The following is an 18,286-nucleotide window of genomic DNA, read 5'->3' as shown; positions in this document are numbered from 1 at the left end:
ATTTAAATGTTTAAATTAAATATATATAAATATCGATAGGAGTAACTATTCGATTGAAAAATTTTTGGAAATGTTTTGATCGGTTAAAGCATGGAATTTTTCAACGTACCTACACACATTTTTGTTACACCTATGCCATTTTTCAGAAGTGTAGTATCACATTCAGGGGATAGTGTATTGTTTATTCAAAATAAACAGGGAAAGTATTATTAGTAATTATTAATTTAGGGAAAATATATATTTTTTTTTATGTAAAAGCTACAATTATTTTAATTATTATTCTAATTTTACCTCTAGTTTACAAATTACATTCGAGTATAATTTTCTATCTCCATTTGAGTATAATTTCTATTAAAAAATTCTACCATGTTTATTTTACGTACATATTGCATTAACATGATTAAGCTAAAATCAAGATAAATAGATAGTATCTTTATATAGTTCAAAATGAGTTGTATTTTTTCAAGCTGTTTTTTCTTCTTCTAAATTGTGTGACACCATTATTAAAAGACCCAGTTAAAGTTTACACGTGCACGATAAAATTATGCTTTGTAATATAACAGTGCTTTCTTAATCTCCAGTTTGTTGAGGACAGATTAACTTACAAAAAAGAAAAGTATTAAATTGTTTGGTATAGTTCGCAATTTTTCGACAGTTTACAAACTCGCGAGATATTATGGCGTCATGTTATCCCTTAATCTACGATTTTCTTGTTATGAAAACAAAAATCTCGACTTCTAATTTATGTAACTACCAAAATTCTGATGATTGCAACGACACCTAATAAACACAATATACAGATACATACAGTAAGGAAACTTCATACAAAATGTTCGAAATGGCTCCCCCCCCATCAAGCGTGTTTACAAGGGTATTGAGGGGGATCGATAGTAGCGGGTGACACATCCACAGATTTTGAATATAGTATGGAAAAAAGTTTAAAGTGATGTCAATTCACATTAAATAAATATCGATTCTTTCAGTTTGTAGCCCTTTCAATAAATAGATATATTTGTAAATACCATAACTATCTGACTACAAGTTAAAAAGAGACTATTTTTTAATTTCTATAGATATGGCAGTATGAGTTTTATTAATATAAATATTATTATTTAATAATATTTAATATCATTTTGATAGAAAATATGTCAACATAATTGTTGACATATTTTCTATCAAAATGATAGCTACAAATAGTACCTATTAGGGGTCCAGTCTGTTTAAAGATCGCATCTATTTTTTACGCAATCTAGAAGAGCACGAAAATATAAAAAAAGGAAACCTTAAAAAAATCTTGTTTAAATTTATGTGCATAATTACGTAAATATTAGGGAAGAAAAAGATAGATAGGTATTATAATTATTGTATTTTTATCGATACGTGGCGTCTCCACTTTGTCAAGCACTAAGCCTGTCAAACTATTTTCTTTTTCTTCCTAAAACAAAAAGGTAGAGGTTCTATGCTCGTATAATAATAATTTTAATTTATTTTTGCATATTTTGTGTTTTTTAATTTAATTTAATTTATCGTTTTAAAAATAATTTAGTAGGTATACCTACATACAAGTATTGTAAATTCTGGTTTAAAATAATTATTGAATATATGTATAATACAAATATCAAGCATTATAAATAATTTAGGTACATTAAATAGCCTTCGGCGTCCATAACAAAACTAGATTTCGAAATATAGCACTGATAAAAACGTATTTACTTTTACAAGCTGTATTAATTCGGATTGTTTCTTCTTGTAAATTCATATTTAGGCTACACCATTTTTGTATTTTAACGGGTTTTAATCTCCAAATTACCACAAAATCAACTGTGAAAAAAAGCAAACAGAAATATACAGGCCGAATTGATAACCTTCTCCTTTATTTTTCAAGTCGGTTAAATATCAAAAAGTAACAGCCCTATAGCTATACGTCATAATTTCATGGGGGGGGCTTAGTTTCCTAACTGTATGTACGTAGTATATATATCTGTCAACTGTGTAATAAATCAAAATCCGCCCAGCGGTTTTAGCTGTAGGGCGTGCCAAAAAAATATACATACATACACTCAAAAAAACCCTCCTTCATCGTAAAAAGACAAAGAATAATGAAATTACGATAAGTACAATCTTTTAATGCATCTGCAGTACTGAGATTCACTCCACTGAATGCTACCGGCTCTTCTAGTATTGCACTTTTTGTATTGTGAAATATAATTTTCTTTACCCCATTTCTTTAATATTTGTGAAAACAATTCATTCGAGGCTTTCTCGAAATAGCATTTCTTGAATTCGTTACTATTTTGGTACATGTGTGTGAATATTTATTGTTATAAATAAGAATGATAATAATATTATAATGCGATAAAAAGATTGATTACTTCTTTCATCTTTGTAAAGTATTTAGAAAAAATCATGTACATTAATTTACTTCTTTTATAATACAAAAGTAAGATCAATGTGCCGGTAATTTATTTTTGAAATGAAATATTCAAAATTACACGTAAATTTACGAATCACTATTTCGAATGCTATAATAATATATTTGCCCTTTAAACAACACAGACTTAACCATAAATGCAATAAGTTTTATAATAAAAAATTAAATAAATAGTTCCCTTTATGGCAATCTATGTCAATTACATGCATACGTTCAAATGATAAAATATTAACACATTTTCTTGTACAGGTTGAAAATAAATTTAAACCTGTAAGAGGCTTAGCTGGGTCAAGTAGCTGTGAGGCTTCTGGTTTAACTTGGTTAATAACGAGAAATCTTGAAGTCAGCTTATCTTGGATGTTTGAGCTCTGTTTCTAATTTTATCACTTTTAGATTTAATATTTACTTCTTTTGTGACCTTTTTAGGAACTATAAATTGACCTAATTATATACATTGTTAATAAGATTAATGAATCATAATTGGTAATTTGCGTGTGATACAATAAAATAACTTTTGATGCTGAATTTAATGTGTAGGTAGGTACCTTACATGTTGACCTACAAACTCTTAAATATTAAAGGTAAAGGCCCATTTCAGTTCTGCCACTTTAAATATTACTCCGACAAAAATAAGTCAGAAGTCGGTATTATTGATAGGTCTTTTATATAAAAAATAAGGATTTCAAAAAAAAATTGTTAGGAAATAATAGAAAGACTGTTCAATTTTTATTTTGCGTACCCTGTAAGTGTACAAGACTTAATTATAAAAAAAATAATAATGAACACTTTATTATAATTAATTATGTAAACTATGCCATTTAAACAGTCTCATAAATACATAAGCCCTTCTTACACTTCGTATGAATAAAGCAATCTATTGTTCATCTAAATTCATCTATACTAAACATGAAAATACCAAATTATTCATCAAATAGTGCTTAAGCGAGTTACAGCGCTTGAAAAGCTGAAGGGGTTGTAAAGGGCATTCAAACTTCCTTCTTACAAAGGTGCTAACTGGACCCTCAACCGCTTTCAAACTGTATAATAGAATCGTCATTGTAATAGTAGGGTAATTATATTTTGCAGTTCTTTTCATTGACTGAAAATTAGTTTTTAATTACGAAACGATGAAGGTATCGTGATTTTGTGTATTAAAATTTTGTATATTTGACGATTTTGAAATAGATTTCTGCAATTTTCTTTTTATAAAAATTACGCTAAAGTATAAGAACTAGAAAGACCAGCACTATTATCTTTCTAGTTGATGTTTTGTGTTGTGGGAATAGTTTTTCGTTAGCAGTTTTATTTACATACAACCTGAATTGATTAATATACTATTTACTAGAAAGTTATGAAACAAAAATGACAACAGAACCTCAATTACCATGAAATACAATTACTGCTCAGTCTATTTTCTTATCCCATACATAATCCATATAAACTCGTGTCCAGTTGCACGGCTAATAATTATTGTCTGTGTCCATCTGCGTAGGCCATCGTAGCCTAATCGTAGACCATGAATACACTACGCGTAGCAATTTCGTAGAGTGTGCGTAGTACTTGCGTAGCAAACTATACCTTGTAATATAAGTATATAAGTATGTTTCTATGAAAAATGCATACAATAATTATAAAGTTCAAAGAAATTCATTAAGAAAGATGCAAACTTTTATATTTTTCATAATTAACATTAATGAAAGACAGCTAAGAAAAGCTAGTTCAGGAATACTTTAAGAATCCCTTACAAAGGCTTACAATTTCAAAATTCTGAGCAATAAATAAAGAAAAAAATTCTCAGCTATAAATATTAAAGACTAAAGTTTTCTGCGCAATGAGGAAAGTTTTTTTAATCGATACGCTCTCGTGAAATAATTAATCTTCTTAAGGCGCTTTCAACTTGAATGAGTGAGTCTGTTGAGAAGCGATATGGAACTATTTATGTAAAATCTTGTTAATTTACTATCCCATATTTAATCTTATATATAAAAATGAATCGCAAAATGTGTTGGTAAGCGCATAACTCGAGAACGGCTGAACCGATTTCGATAATTCTTTTTTTATTATATTCCCTGAAGTACGAGGATGGTTTTTGCGTAGAGAAAACGTAAATATGTACCACGGGCGAAGCCGGGGCGGACCGCTAGTACAGAATATTTATTATTATACTTTATATTCCATATAGCGTTTAAAATTGTATTGACGCTGTATTTGATTAAAATATAAAACCGGTTTCAATGAATCATCTCTACATTTAGTTTTTTTTATCGAAATAAGTCATCAAATTATCACGTTTCTTTCTTAAGTGGCAATTCCCGATCCCAGTGAGGACGGATTCTGCCAATGTCAAGTTTTGTACGAATCATCAGAGACTTTTAGCTATCGTTTATGTAAGTTCTTGTGTTAAGCGTAATCTGAGCTGAGGAAAAATCACGAATGAGATGATTTGCTTTACATCTTATAACCTTCTAAAATGTAGCTGTATAATGACAACATATACATTATTATTATTTATTGTACATGACAACAAATATTAGTTATTAAAAATTAAAAGTGCAGTAATATAACTTCAATTAATACTTAAACGTCCGTAAATGGTTTGCACAATCTTGATACGATTTTAACAAACTTAAATTAGATATTGTAGCATACGAGTTGGTCTCAGGTGGCGCTCGACCAACTAGTTTATGTTGTTAAACAAATAAATAGTTTATGTTGTTTGTTTGTTGTAAAACATGATTATACATGATGGGTTTATTGACTTCTGTGGCAGTAATGTAGGTACGGTAGATGATAGTCTAATAAATATTATAAAGGCGAAAGTTTGTAAGGATGTATGGATGTATGGATGTATGGATGTATGGATGTATGGATGTATGGATGTATGGATGTATGGATGTATGTATGTTTGTTACTCTTTCACGTAAAAACTACTGAACCGATTACAATGAAATTTAGCACACATATAGAGGGTAACTTGGATTAACACATAGGATAGGTTTTATCCCGGAAATCCCACGGGAACGAGAACTATGCGGGATTTCCTTTGAAAACGCGGGCGAAGCCACGGGCGGAAATCTAGTATTATTATAAGAGAACAGTACATTCTTTGAGATGTTTTCACTTTTTAGTGATTATGTTTTTGTAATGTTTATAAAAATTATTGATCTGTCTTTGATAGTGAGGCGGGATTCAAACTTACATAAGCGACACTTTGAACCGAATTTCTATATCGGCAATCTAATCGAATAATTAGTTATAAATGAATAAGTACATATACCTGTTGCTCAAAATTACCTAACTTTCTGAGGTATAGAAATTCGTAAGAGGCGATATGCAGTATCGCCGTAGTATGCGAAGCTTCTTGAAATAATGTCGGTAAACAACATGTAAAGTTAACAAAAATACACAACATATTGTGTTGAATAACGTTTGTTTCTACAAAAAGCTGTTGTTTGAAACAAGATAAAAAGTAAAACAACTAAAACCCAACTACGACAAAAAAACGACGCTGAAAAAGTATAAAAGTATAAAGCTATGAACGAAAAGATGTGAATTATATGCAATCAGCCCATGAATACAGCTAAAGTCACAAGCAAATGCTAGTAATATATATATATTCAAAATGTGCAAGTAAAAAGCTTTCAAATGATACCAAACACGGCATATTTATCTTAACTTTATTTTTTTACTCTGTATGTCTTGTCCGCTAGAGGGCGCCACATTAGATTTTGTGAAACCCCATATAGCCTATAACCAGCGGACAATTAAGACGCTTCTAATGATATGTCATTTGTCGAATTCTGATAAGTAGTTTAGAAGTTACGAGGGAACAGATGAACATACATACATACATACATACATACATATATACATACATACATACATACATACATACATACATACATAGCCTGTCAAAATCATAACCCTCCTTTTGCTTTGCCGTAGTCGGGTAATTACTATAGTTACAACACATTAGGTTACATTACTTTTATGCTTCCCTTATGTTTAATGTTAATAAATCTTCATTTAGAAACCACTCCTGAATTTCAGCATATTCATAGCGGTGAATATAAGAAAATGTGAGAGATTTCACGAGAAGTTTTGATTAAGTTGTAATGTTTGTATTAAACCCAGGTTTTATATTATACTAGAGGTCCGCCCCGGCTTCGCCCGTGGTACATATTTCGCAATAAAAGGTAGCCTATGTCCTTTCTCGGGTATCAAAATATCTCCATACCAAATTTCATGCAAATTGGTTCAGTAGTTTAGGCGTGATTGAGTAACAGACAGACAGACAGAGTTACTTTCACATTAATAATATTAAATATGGATTAGTGTACAAATGACACAACAAAACGTATATTATGTATAGTGTTACTCGTATTAGGCATACGTAATATTATTGTAACTGTAACTATTACATAAAAATTTATTAACACATATAATAATCTTTATTACACAATAAAATATATAAAGTGATTTTTTTTCAGGTTATTTACCGTTTATAAAAAGGGATCAAGCACAAATATAGTTATGTATTCGTGTTTATTGTAAAATGTGTGTATATGTTTGTCGATGCAGTATCTGCTAATTTTTAAAGATAAATTGGTACCTACTTACTCATTCTTGTCTATCACTTTACAGAGAAAACAGAAAGGTTTACAAAAATATCAAGTTTTAAATAAATATACCGGAGCGTTTTACTTAATGGGTTTTTATTTACATAGCTTCCATAAAATTTTAACGTTTAACTCATATTCATGTATGTTTATAAGTATTATTATACCTACAGAGATTCATTCTCATTTCCAACAGAATAATCATATTTAGTAACACAATACTGCTACATAAAATTATTTATCATGAGCATTTAAGCTAAATTAAACCTCATTTATTAGTAAACAGAGTTCAAATTTATCTAAACAAATTTGTTCAATCATAACAATATGATGCGGTAATGAACTACGATTAAAGTGAGCGGGTAAAGACGTACTCAAATAAAACTAGCTTAATTAAGGGAAACTCAATTATAAATATTAAGTATTGGATTTTCCCCCAAAATTGGGAAACTTTGTAGTGCTAACAAAGCTTTATTGATATCTATAACAATATATTATATTTTGATTGGGATTTTAAGATTGTTAATATTAATATTATAATCGCGTTGATAATCTATACGTATTAATTATCAGTTATGTAGTTTATAAACATGCAAAGATGTATGTTTGTTACTGTATCACGCCAAAAAGTTTTAAACGATTTGTATGAAATTTGGTATAGAGTTAGATTATAGTCTAGATAAGCAAATATATGCGGTTGATACCGAAGAAGGAAAGCCACTTTCTCTAGCTAGTATTTGTAAAGAGATAAATAAACAGAACATTGTTAAAAATGATTTTTACTACAACCCCTTCAAGGCTAGCTTAAATATAGGTCAATACATATTACGGGCCAATGCAATACAGCATAGTGTTTTGGCCCTGAATTTTTTTTTGTAAAACAGTGTCAAATAACTGTTACTAAAATGTAATATTATTTTTTCATGGATAGACTTAATTTGCATACCCTCAAAAAGGAAGTTTGAATAACATAATATGACTATATTTTCAGCTGCATAATTTTCTCAGGTTTATTATCATACATACACAATGCTATAATAACGTCTATGTGTGAGTTAGATTCGTGACGTACCTAATAGACCCTCTTCACAATGGGCAGCGTTGGGCGAGTAGAGGCAATCACGATAGTATATACGGCCTAAACGTATGTGGTCGTGGCAAACATTGACGATCATTTGTTGGGCCAACGCTATCCATTATGCAACACGGTTCATATTACTATTCTACTCACACACACACAATATTCAATAATGCATATACGTACAATGTATATGTGTGCTACATGCATAACACAATCTCGCTTCAATTCCGAAATTCCAATTGCCTTAATACAAACACTTAGTTAAAATAACAAAGCTTTCCCAACAATGCAACAAAATTAAACCTCCAAGTTTTGAAATTAGCAGCCATATCGTCGACTTTACATCGTCTAGTGTATTAAAACAAAGAATTAGTATGCAAATAGAGCCAACGGTTCTAATTTTTGCGTAGCAAATAACGATGTTATTGCAGATTAAATTGTTTTTATTAGTGGTCTCACTTTCTTGTGTAGATATCACTTGAAAATATTGGATTTTTATTGTTAACTAGCGGTCCGCCCCGGCTTCGCCCGTGGTACATATTTACGTTTTCTCTACATAAAAACCACCCTCGTACTTCAAGGAATATAATAAAAAAAGAATTATCGAAATCGGTTCAGCCGTTCTCGAGTTATGCGCTTACCAACACATTTTGCGATTCATTTTTATATATAAGAAGAAGAAAGATATAATATAAGTATTTATTTAAAATATATATGTATATATGTATGTATCAGCCATCTGGTTTCCATAACACGAACGAAAGCTTAGTATGGGATCCGATCGTGCCGTGTCTGAAAATTTTCCTGACATATTTATTTATTTAAATCCTTGTATGGAATCTGCTCGAGTTGACTCGCGATAAAATTTAAAATATAGATCAATGTTACATAGTGAATACTGGTAAAAAATTAAACTCGATTAATATAACTGTGTAGTGTAGTGTCTACTCGACCATGGCACTTTGCTTCTAGAAAAATATACAAATTATTATTTATTTCGTTACATACTTAAAGTGAGATTTGTTTCATCTTATAATGTTATTATAGCAATAATAATAAAAAAATGGATAAACAATGTTTATTTCATGTGAAACTTTTGATAACACAGCGTACGAACTTTTTATCTTGTGACAAAATTAAAATAAACATAATTAGGTTAAACATATTCGTTGCCCGTTTTTAATTAAACCTTTTATCATGTATAATTTACTCATATCGTATGGTCGTTAGCATCTTTATGGCAAAAAGTAATAAAATAAGCCTGAAATAATATTGTTTTATCATTAGGACGGGTTATAATCTCTCGTCTTAGGCTTAGTGGACGCAATTAACAGTACATATTTCGTTTTTCTGCTGTTAATACTACTGCTATTTTTTATGTAGGTATCTATAGGTATATTGTTAAGCTGAAGAGTTTGTTTGTTTGTTTGCTCGAACGCACTAATATCAGGAACTACTGGTCTGATATGAAAAACAATTTCTTATCGGCTATGTCATCACGCTACGACCAATTTGAGTAGAGCAATGCGATTAAAACCACGAGAAACAGCTACTAAATTATATAATACCTATAGATAGGACTATTAATTAACTATTCATGATGTTCAAACTAGAGTTAAACTTAACGTCAGAAACACTGGTTTCGCCTCTAGCCATAATTTACCCTTCAAGAAATAAAAGTACAAAAAAAAAAACACAACCTAGCAATCAAGAAATACAACAAGAAATAAAGAATTAATTCCTACAACAAGTTGCGTGAAAATAGTAAAACAAAACACGTTTATTCTAGACGTTTCCAGAATAAATTTGATCCGTGTTTCATTAACGAAACACATTAATAACATCTGCGTAGTTATACCCTTTGTTTCTTAAGAATCATTTGGAAATGATCTTTTGTGTGTGTACTATAGGAAGGTATCGCTTGGGTACAATTGTTTAAATCAGTTGAATATGTTTTTAAACCGACTTTTAGACAAGGAGGTTCTCAATTCGTGTTTTTTTTAGTAATGCTACCTCAGTGCTCGATGTGGTATTAACTGATTATGATAATTCTTCTTTTATTTTAATGCTGGTGCCTGAAAGCTTGTTTAAAAAAATAATAGCTTGAAAATTGGATAATTTACTGATGGCCGAAGAAACCAGTTCCGTTTTATACAGCCTAAAGAAGCAGGGGCTGTAGTGCTTTGTCATATTTTAATCAATTTTTAGTATAACACGTTTTATATCATGCTTAATTAATTACATAAGGAAGAGAAACATTAAGCATAAACAAGAACCACATTTCTACCAACAAACAGATTATAAGCACAGCTAACTATTTTGATATTACAAGGCCATGAAAACTAAATACAGAAAATCAAAAACGTCAACAAATATCACTATTTGCATTCCATTTGGACAAAGCAAAACAAAAATCGTTTTCCAATAGTGTGCGCTAAGCTTTATTGCATGTAAAATAGAAGCTTATGTCCGTGATTTTTATTTATTTTAAAGTTCCTCTTTTCCATTTATATCTCGCTAATGAACTCGTATTAAAGTTGAAACAAAATAATAAATTTATTTTGTTCGAAGTCGATTTTTCGGCTTGCGTTTAAATTGACATAGGAATATTTAATTTAAAATTAAACATTTGATGACACAGTGTAGAAGGCGACTTATCACCGTGACAAAATTAAAAAGTAATCTACATTAACTCTTATTAAATACTAATTACTTGTTGACCAAGAAAACAAATATAAAATTGCATATGTAACTTGGTGTAGCATTCTAGCTGTTGTAAAATGTCTTGTCGTTTCTATCAAGCAAATTATTCAAAAATAATAATAATCTTGTAGTTTTATCAAATTAAGCGTTAGCTACTATTGAGTATTCTGTGTCAAAATGTATTTTGTCTATTTATATAACTGTGAGATTTCTAACAATCCATACTAATATTATAAATGCGAAAGTAACTCTGTCTGTCTGTCTATTACTCGATCACGCCTTAACTACTGAACCAATTTGTATGAAATTTGGTAAAGAGATATTTTGATACCCGAGAAAGGACATAGGATAGGTTTTATCCCGGAAATCCCACGGGAACGGGAACTATGCGGGGTTTTCTTTGACTGTGCGGGCGACGCCGCGGGCGGAATCCTAGTACGTAATATTTGTAACCATATTTGTTTTTTTTTCTTCGTATAATTAATATTTCATTAGAAGTAGAACGCTTACCTATATTTATAATATAATATAATAAATAAAAAAATTATATGAAATCATAAATTAGTTGAAAAAAGTAGAGAAAATTGTTATTTGATAATCCAAAAGTAGATTTTAATCCAACCTATTTTCCTCTTAGTTTGCTTTATGTTTTCGGATTAATTATCTAAGTAATTTTATCATAATAATGGCTCTGTTTCATAACGACTATGTAGAAATTAATGAAAATATGTTTATATTAGATATATTATCTAATATTATACATGCTTATTTGGGAATATAATTAGAGTAGCATTTTTGTTGAAGTTAGATGGAAATTTCCTTCATACAAATGATGTTTCAGATTTTTTTCCATAGAGAAGATGAGTAATAGATATAACGAAATAGTTTTTACTAAAAATGTTAACACGAAGCCAAAGTGCGTTTTCGAATAATCCACTTTTTATCAGCTTTATTGTATACTAGCTTTCCGCCCGCGGCTTCGCCCGCGTTTTCAAACAAAAACCCGTTCCCGTAGGATTTCCGGGATAAAACCTATCCTATGTCCTTTCTCGGGTATCCAAATATCTCTACACCAAATTTCATGCAAATTGGTTCAGTAGTTAGGCGTGATTGAGTGACAGACAGACAGACAGAGTTACTTTCGCATTTATAATATTAGTATGCTGGATTCCGTCAAAATTTTGACCGAAATCAAATAGGATATGTAAATTTTGTTATTGGATTATACAATATACATATACAGATAACATAAACAATAAGGTGTTTAATTAACAAAAATTAAGTAGTAGGCACATGCTGTAAATCCCCAAACTCGAAATCAAAAACAGGTAATCGAATACTAGAGAGATAATATTTTACAGTCAAGAAGCCTGTACATTGTACAATATTATTACGATGATGATACAGAACTGCTTAAAAACTGATTATTATAAAATTATTTTCGATAAAACGAGCTCTACAACATTGCTCCAATACTTTATCGTTCCTGTAATACAGAACAACCAAACATACGTGTATTCCATTCAATAGAGACAACACAAACTAAACGAAAACACAAAGAAAATATATCCTAGAACACTTACAAAGGCTTCTCACAAATCGAAGCAATTAGACACTTGAGCCCATTCCATTATAGTGGTACAATGAGGAATTGCATTCCTGTAAGCACAGTACTATATCGAATGACTGCAAACAATAAAATCAATAGTTCATAGAACATTCTGGCAAAATAAAGCATGTTTAGTGAAAGGAGAGGTTTCATTACGAACGTTCGTTGTTTGAACAATGGCAGTTCATTAGAAATCAGAATAGTTGTTGCGTGCATTAATTACGCAGAATAATCGAGATATCAAAAATGAGTTTGTTACCGCTTGTTTAATGAGGCTAAAGCTATATTTAGCTTCTAATTATAGTTAGAAGTTTGTTACATATTAACTTTAAACAATATAAAAGCGGCCAAGTGCGAATCGGTAAACCTTTGATACGCGAGTCCGACTTGCTTAACCGATTTTTGTTCTTTTGTGATTTGGAACACGAAAAATACATGAAATCGCTACATTTGTGTAATCGATATCAATCTTCTTTTACAGAAAACATTTAATAAACCAAAGAGAAATAATAATATCGGACACTTTATCTAAAACTAGAAAACTTTTGCCTTATTTTATTTATTTCAAAAGTTATTCTGTTTGTGAGTGTACGCAATTGTTTTCTTAGTACCGTGTCTAAAGGCCAGTTTTCACAGTTCGGTCAACAAGCCAATGAGCGAAGTCCAAACGATGTTTGAACCACAATCGTCTGGATTATTCGAGAACTTCAGGCTTAAGTTTACAGAGAACTCTATTAAGCCTTTATTCTCTGTACTTTGTATCCTTAATTTAAACAGTGATAAATTAAAAGACTAATTTGAACAAGGAAGGTTTTATGCCAGATATTATAAAATACCTAATGCTATAATATTATTTAACTAGCTTACCGCCCGCGGCTTCGCCCGCTTTGTCTAAAACCTAATAAATTATATACTAAAACCTTCCTCTCGAATCACTCTATCTATTAAAAAAAACCGCATCAAAATCCGTTGCGTAGTTTGAAAGATTTAACATAGAGACAGAGAAAGCGACTTTGTTTTATACTATGTAGTGATAATAATATAATGAATTACGTAATAGATGCAAGGATCTTAATTCTTAATTATTAAAACTAATTTAATGAAATTTGTGCTTTTTATTATATTGAATTTAGGGAAATAGATTAGATACCATTCGATAGTTTCAGAGAAATACATGGACCTAATTTCCTTATCCTACTTATACTATTTAAAGGCGAAAGTTTGTATTTTTTTATGACATGAGAAGGCAATCGAGCAGACGCCATGCCTGGTGGTAAGATAAGTGCTCCGCTCATATGTATGTATGTTTAAGACTCTGTCACGCCAAAAAGGCTGTTCAGAACTATGTGAAATTTGGTACAGGAATAGATTATGGAGCTATACTGATGTAACGTAAGTCAATTTAATTAACTGCCTCATATCACAGTCTGCTAAAGTATAGTAGATTATATACAAAGACATATAAACATTAGATACAAACTATTCTAATGCGGCACAACAGAACCAAATAAGCCAGCCATTCTAGACGCAATATTGCAATGTCATGAATTGCAGCGCGCTCAATGGTTGCTAATGGAATAAAAGGAATTCTAATTTGATGTTTACATTTATAAGTAATACACAGCCTTGATAGATTTATTTACTATCATTTGATATTGCTTTAGTGCAAATCCATATTAATTTTTATGTGTCACAAAACATTAATAAATAATAATAAAAAAAAATGTATATTTTACAAGAAACAGGAACCTACAGCATTATGTTCAGACCTTCGATGCCAGTTTCATCCCAGTTTTTATATCTATATTATATTTTTATGTGTCTGCAGACTCACAGATTTATGTTTATACAGATTAATTGATAAAAAAACTCAAAGTTATAATCTAGCAGGACATAGTACCTGTATATAAAATCTGCCCACACCCTAAACTCCTTGAAAGTCTGTAAAACTTGCTGTCAATTTTCACGTTTTAAAAAGATACTACACAAACGTAACTTGCATCCGTATGTATGAAGCCACATAAAATACTAAAAACAAAATGCTGTCCATTGCCATCAGCTTGATTTGAGTATTTCGCGTCATTCGAACGCGCTAAAATACATATACTTAAATATTTACATAACACTCCTTGCCCATACTCATAATCTAAATATAATTCGAATTTACAAAAGTCCTGTATAATTTCAGATTACATAATCACATTCAACACGCGTAAAATTTAATCAGCAAAGTTTATTGCGCCGATGTTGACGCTTTTACGTAAGTTCATCCAAAACTCTGTCTGCGTTACTGCAGTGCCAGTTTCATTTATCTGGCGAAACGCTAATTATCTTTCTTGTTTATAAATAAAAACGTCAATAAAACTGTTAATAATAAAACTCGTGCGTTTGTCAACCTACAATAGGTTTTGGTAAGTTCAATTGAGAAATCAATGTGTAATGTAGGTCAAGTTGGCTGGAAAAATCTTGTTTTATTATTTTAATCTTATAATATGTAACTTAATTATAAAACTGAAGAGTTTTTGAACGCGCTAATCTCAAGAGCTACTGGTCCAATTTGAAAAATTATTTCGGTGTTGGATAGCCCATTTATCGAGGAAGGCTATAGGCTATCATTACGCTAAGACCAACAGGAGCGGAGCCATACGGGTGAAACCACGGAGCGCAGCTAGTCTTATATGTAACTTAATTAAAAACTATATATAATTGTACTAGTTCTGTCACGTAAAATGAAGTTCATCTATATTTATCCAAATCGTTACGATTAAACCACATCCGTGAAAGAATATTACACAGATATATAAACAGACATAAGCGTTTTAATATAAATAATAAATATGGATTCCCTTGCTGACGGTCTTTCCCGAATAATTTATAGAAAGAAAACGGGTTCAAGACAATTATTGCCCACCTTATTTATACCGGTCACGTATTTATTTTTTCTCAAGAGAAATAACACGAGTAATAAAGAAATATTATTACTTTATTCCGTCGTGATTTCCTTCATTCTCTAACTATCATTAAATTTGCAAGTCTACATTCAAAGTATTACGAAACAGTAGGGTTGACATATAAATTCGGCGAAATTTGGCAGAGTATCTCGGTACTAAATAGCACATTTATAGGCTGCTACTTAAGCCCTGAGTATAATGTATTCTAAAGCAGACAAGCTATATCACTGCTAACTAATATTCAAGTATTTCGCATTTGCAGTTAAGTGGATGTGGTCGTAAAAAGATCGTAATTGCCTATTCCTGAACCGATGCCAGCACTAATTGAAGTTATGTGATCGCAATTAGAATAATGGTGTTTGTTTAGCAAATCAATGTTTTGGCTAGATAATTTTGATTGTTCATTTCGGTTCATGAGTTTTGATAGCGTTATTGTGGTATGCAACGCTTGATAGTATTTTTAGTGCGTTCCTGCGTAATAATTGTCTGTATTTAGGTAATGGATTTTGAAGTTTAGAAAATGTTTTATGACTATTAGCCGGTCCGCCCCGGCTTCACCCGTGGTACATGTTTAAATTTTTTCTCATTAAGAACCATCCTCGTACTTCAAGGAATATTATAAATTAAAAATTAACGAAATCGGTTCCGCTGTTCTCGAGATATCAATAGCAAGTTCAATTTAAAGTATAAGTAATTTAGATTGATTTCGTCAATTTTTATAAACGTTGAGTATGCCTACAGCCTTGATAAAAATGTATTTTTCAATGAACTCTAAAATAATCGAGATGAATTGCGCTTTTTACGAATTTTTAAGAAAATAAATGACACGAAAAATCTCACGTAATAACACACCTACATTATATTTTGCTATAATTTTGAATAAGCGAAATTTTCTGATATTCAAATAAAAATCTCGATCAATTTTTTTCTCAGAAAAATATACCACGAGCTGTCAAAAGCACAAATTTTCATTCATCACCAAAAAAACCTTTTGATGCATCGAGAAAATCAGCCATAATGAATTCTCCAAATGGAATTTAGTAATTGAACGTTGCAATATCTGAATAGCACCCAATCATCACCTTGGAGTACTAACACCTCTGTAACATGATGCCTTAAAGCAGTATTCATTCTAGTGTGGAAAAGAGACAGCGCTATATAAGTCGTATAGCCCCATCACTTTCCCACACTGGAATAATACTGCTATAAGACGTAACCCGCCTGAATCTACTAAACACGTAGCAATTATATAGCTGTAAAAGTAAAGTAAAAGATTTAATTAAAGGCTTCTTTTGCGATGCTAATTTGGAGTTAATTTCTTTTTCGGTTAGTGCGAAATTCGCGTAGCAAAGTTAATATAATTTCCAATCGAATTTGTAATCTCCTAGATACAAGTTTAATACGTGTTATACATAATTATTATGTATCAACATGTACATATAAGTATGTACAAACGTATTAGCTTTGAAATGATTATATACGTAATATAATACCTATGTATTGAATCGGTTTAATACACGAATTAAGCCGTTGTATGATCACAATTTTGCCCATGGTAATAAAATATTTAATTTGATAGAAAATTTAAATTTCACTTAAATAAAAACAATATAAGTGAAGTCCTACTAACAACTAACGTCTATATTTAACTACGTACAGACATAAACAAACATAATACAACCCACTAACATCTATATTTAAATAGGCATATACAACCCAGAAATTCAACCAAGACACTTTTGAACTCCCTATTACATAACCCAAGATAACCAATACCTGTCGAAACCATGTAATTAGCCCTATATAAATTGGTACCCAAATTGCTAAAGGTCAGCGTCACAAACACGATCTGGGTCCGAAAAGGGATCCAAATTGAATAGGTACAACGTACGGTAGTGACAATCGCAGGGTCGGTTTAATATGTGTTGATTTATAGAATTTGTCGGTCAGATAAAATAAGTATATCAGTTAGCAGCATCAAGGAACTGGCTATAATTAATAGATACGTACACACATGTTCATTTCTAGTGATGTAAGATTTCGGTTTTATATGTATTGATTTATGGAATTTGTCGGTCAAATAGAATGAGTAGATCAGTGAGACGCTTCAAGGTATGTCTATATTAATTATAGTGATGTGAAATTAAAATAGTGACAATCGATCAATTTGTCGGTCAAATAAAATAAGTAGATCATTGAGAACCTTCAAGGACTATAATTTATACATAGATTCGTATGCTACTTTAATACTCAAGGGTGTTTATATAATAACAGTGGTGTAAGTTTTCGGTTTAATAATTATTGATATGTGTTGATATATGTTGATAGAATTTGTCGGTAATTAAATATATGTGATTATTTATAGTAATGTTAATTAAAGTAATTACAATCAGTAATTCGGTTTAATATATGTTGATTTATAGAATTTGTCGGTCAAATAAAATAAGTAGGTCAGTGAGAAGTTTCAAGGAATTGGTTAAAATTTATTGATACCTGGGTACGAAAAGTAAATAGATCTTCTGTCAATTTACAAATAATTGAATTACATTTATACATATTATGTGGTGTAAGTTTAGACATTGTAAACATAAAATCTAATAATATGTCTCGATTTATAGCAGTTTTCGGTCAAATAAAATAAACAGTTCCGAGTCAGAAAGATCAGAAACAGATCACTGAGAGATTCAAGGAATTGGCTAACATTTACAAATACGCATGTTTATCTATAGAAGGATCTGTTTATGAACTAAACAAGGTTTCAAGGAATTAGTGAACGTAAATAAACACGTATAAATTGAATGTATGGACGTTTAGAAATGTCAATATTTGTTTGAAATATTATTAACTTTGTGCTGTTGACTCAAACGTTTTTTATGCCTGGTATCAAATATA

At 30.6% G+C, this 18,286-nt stretch overlaps 1 protein-coding gene across 1 annotated transcript in view; it reads right to left on the bottom strand.

Annotated features, from left to right (window-relative positions):
• The window catches only part of LOC149478377 (zwei Ig domain protein zig-8-like), a 123,193-nt gene that overhangs the window by 24,624 nt on the left and 80,283 nt on the right, over nt 1-18,286 (bottom strand). The gene's annotated exons all lie outside the window — the stretch shown is intronic.

Source organism: Colias philodice, chromosome 22 (genome assembly GCF_061535455.1).
Source record: "Colias philodice isolate Cphi_HAF_F1 chromosome 22, ilColPhil1 Martin Lab GWU primary, whole genome shotgun sequence".
Taxonomy (NCBI): Eukaryota; Metazoa; Arthropoda; class Insecta; order Lepidoptera; family Pieridae; genus Colias; species Colias philodice.
This window is presented reverse-complemented; position numbering and strand designations above follow the sequence as displayed.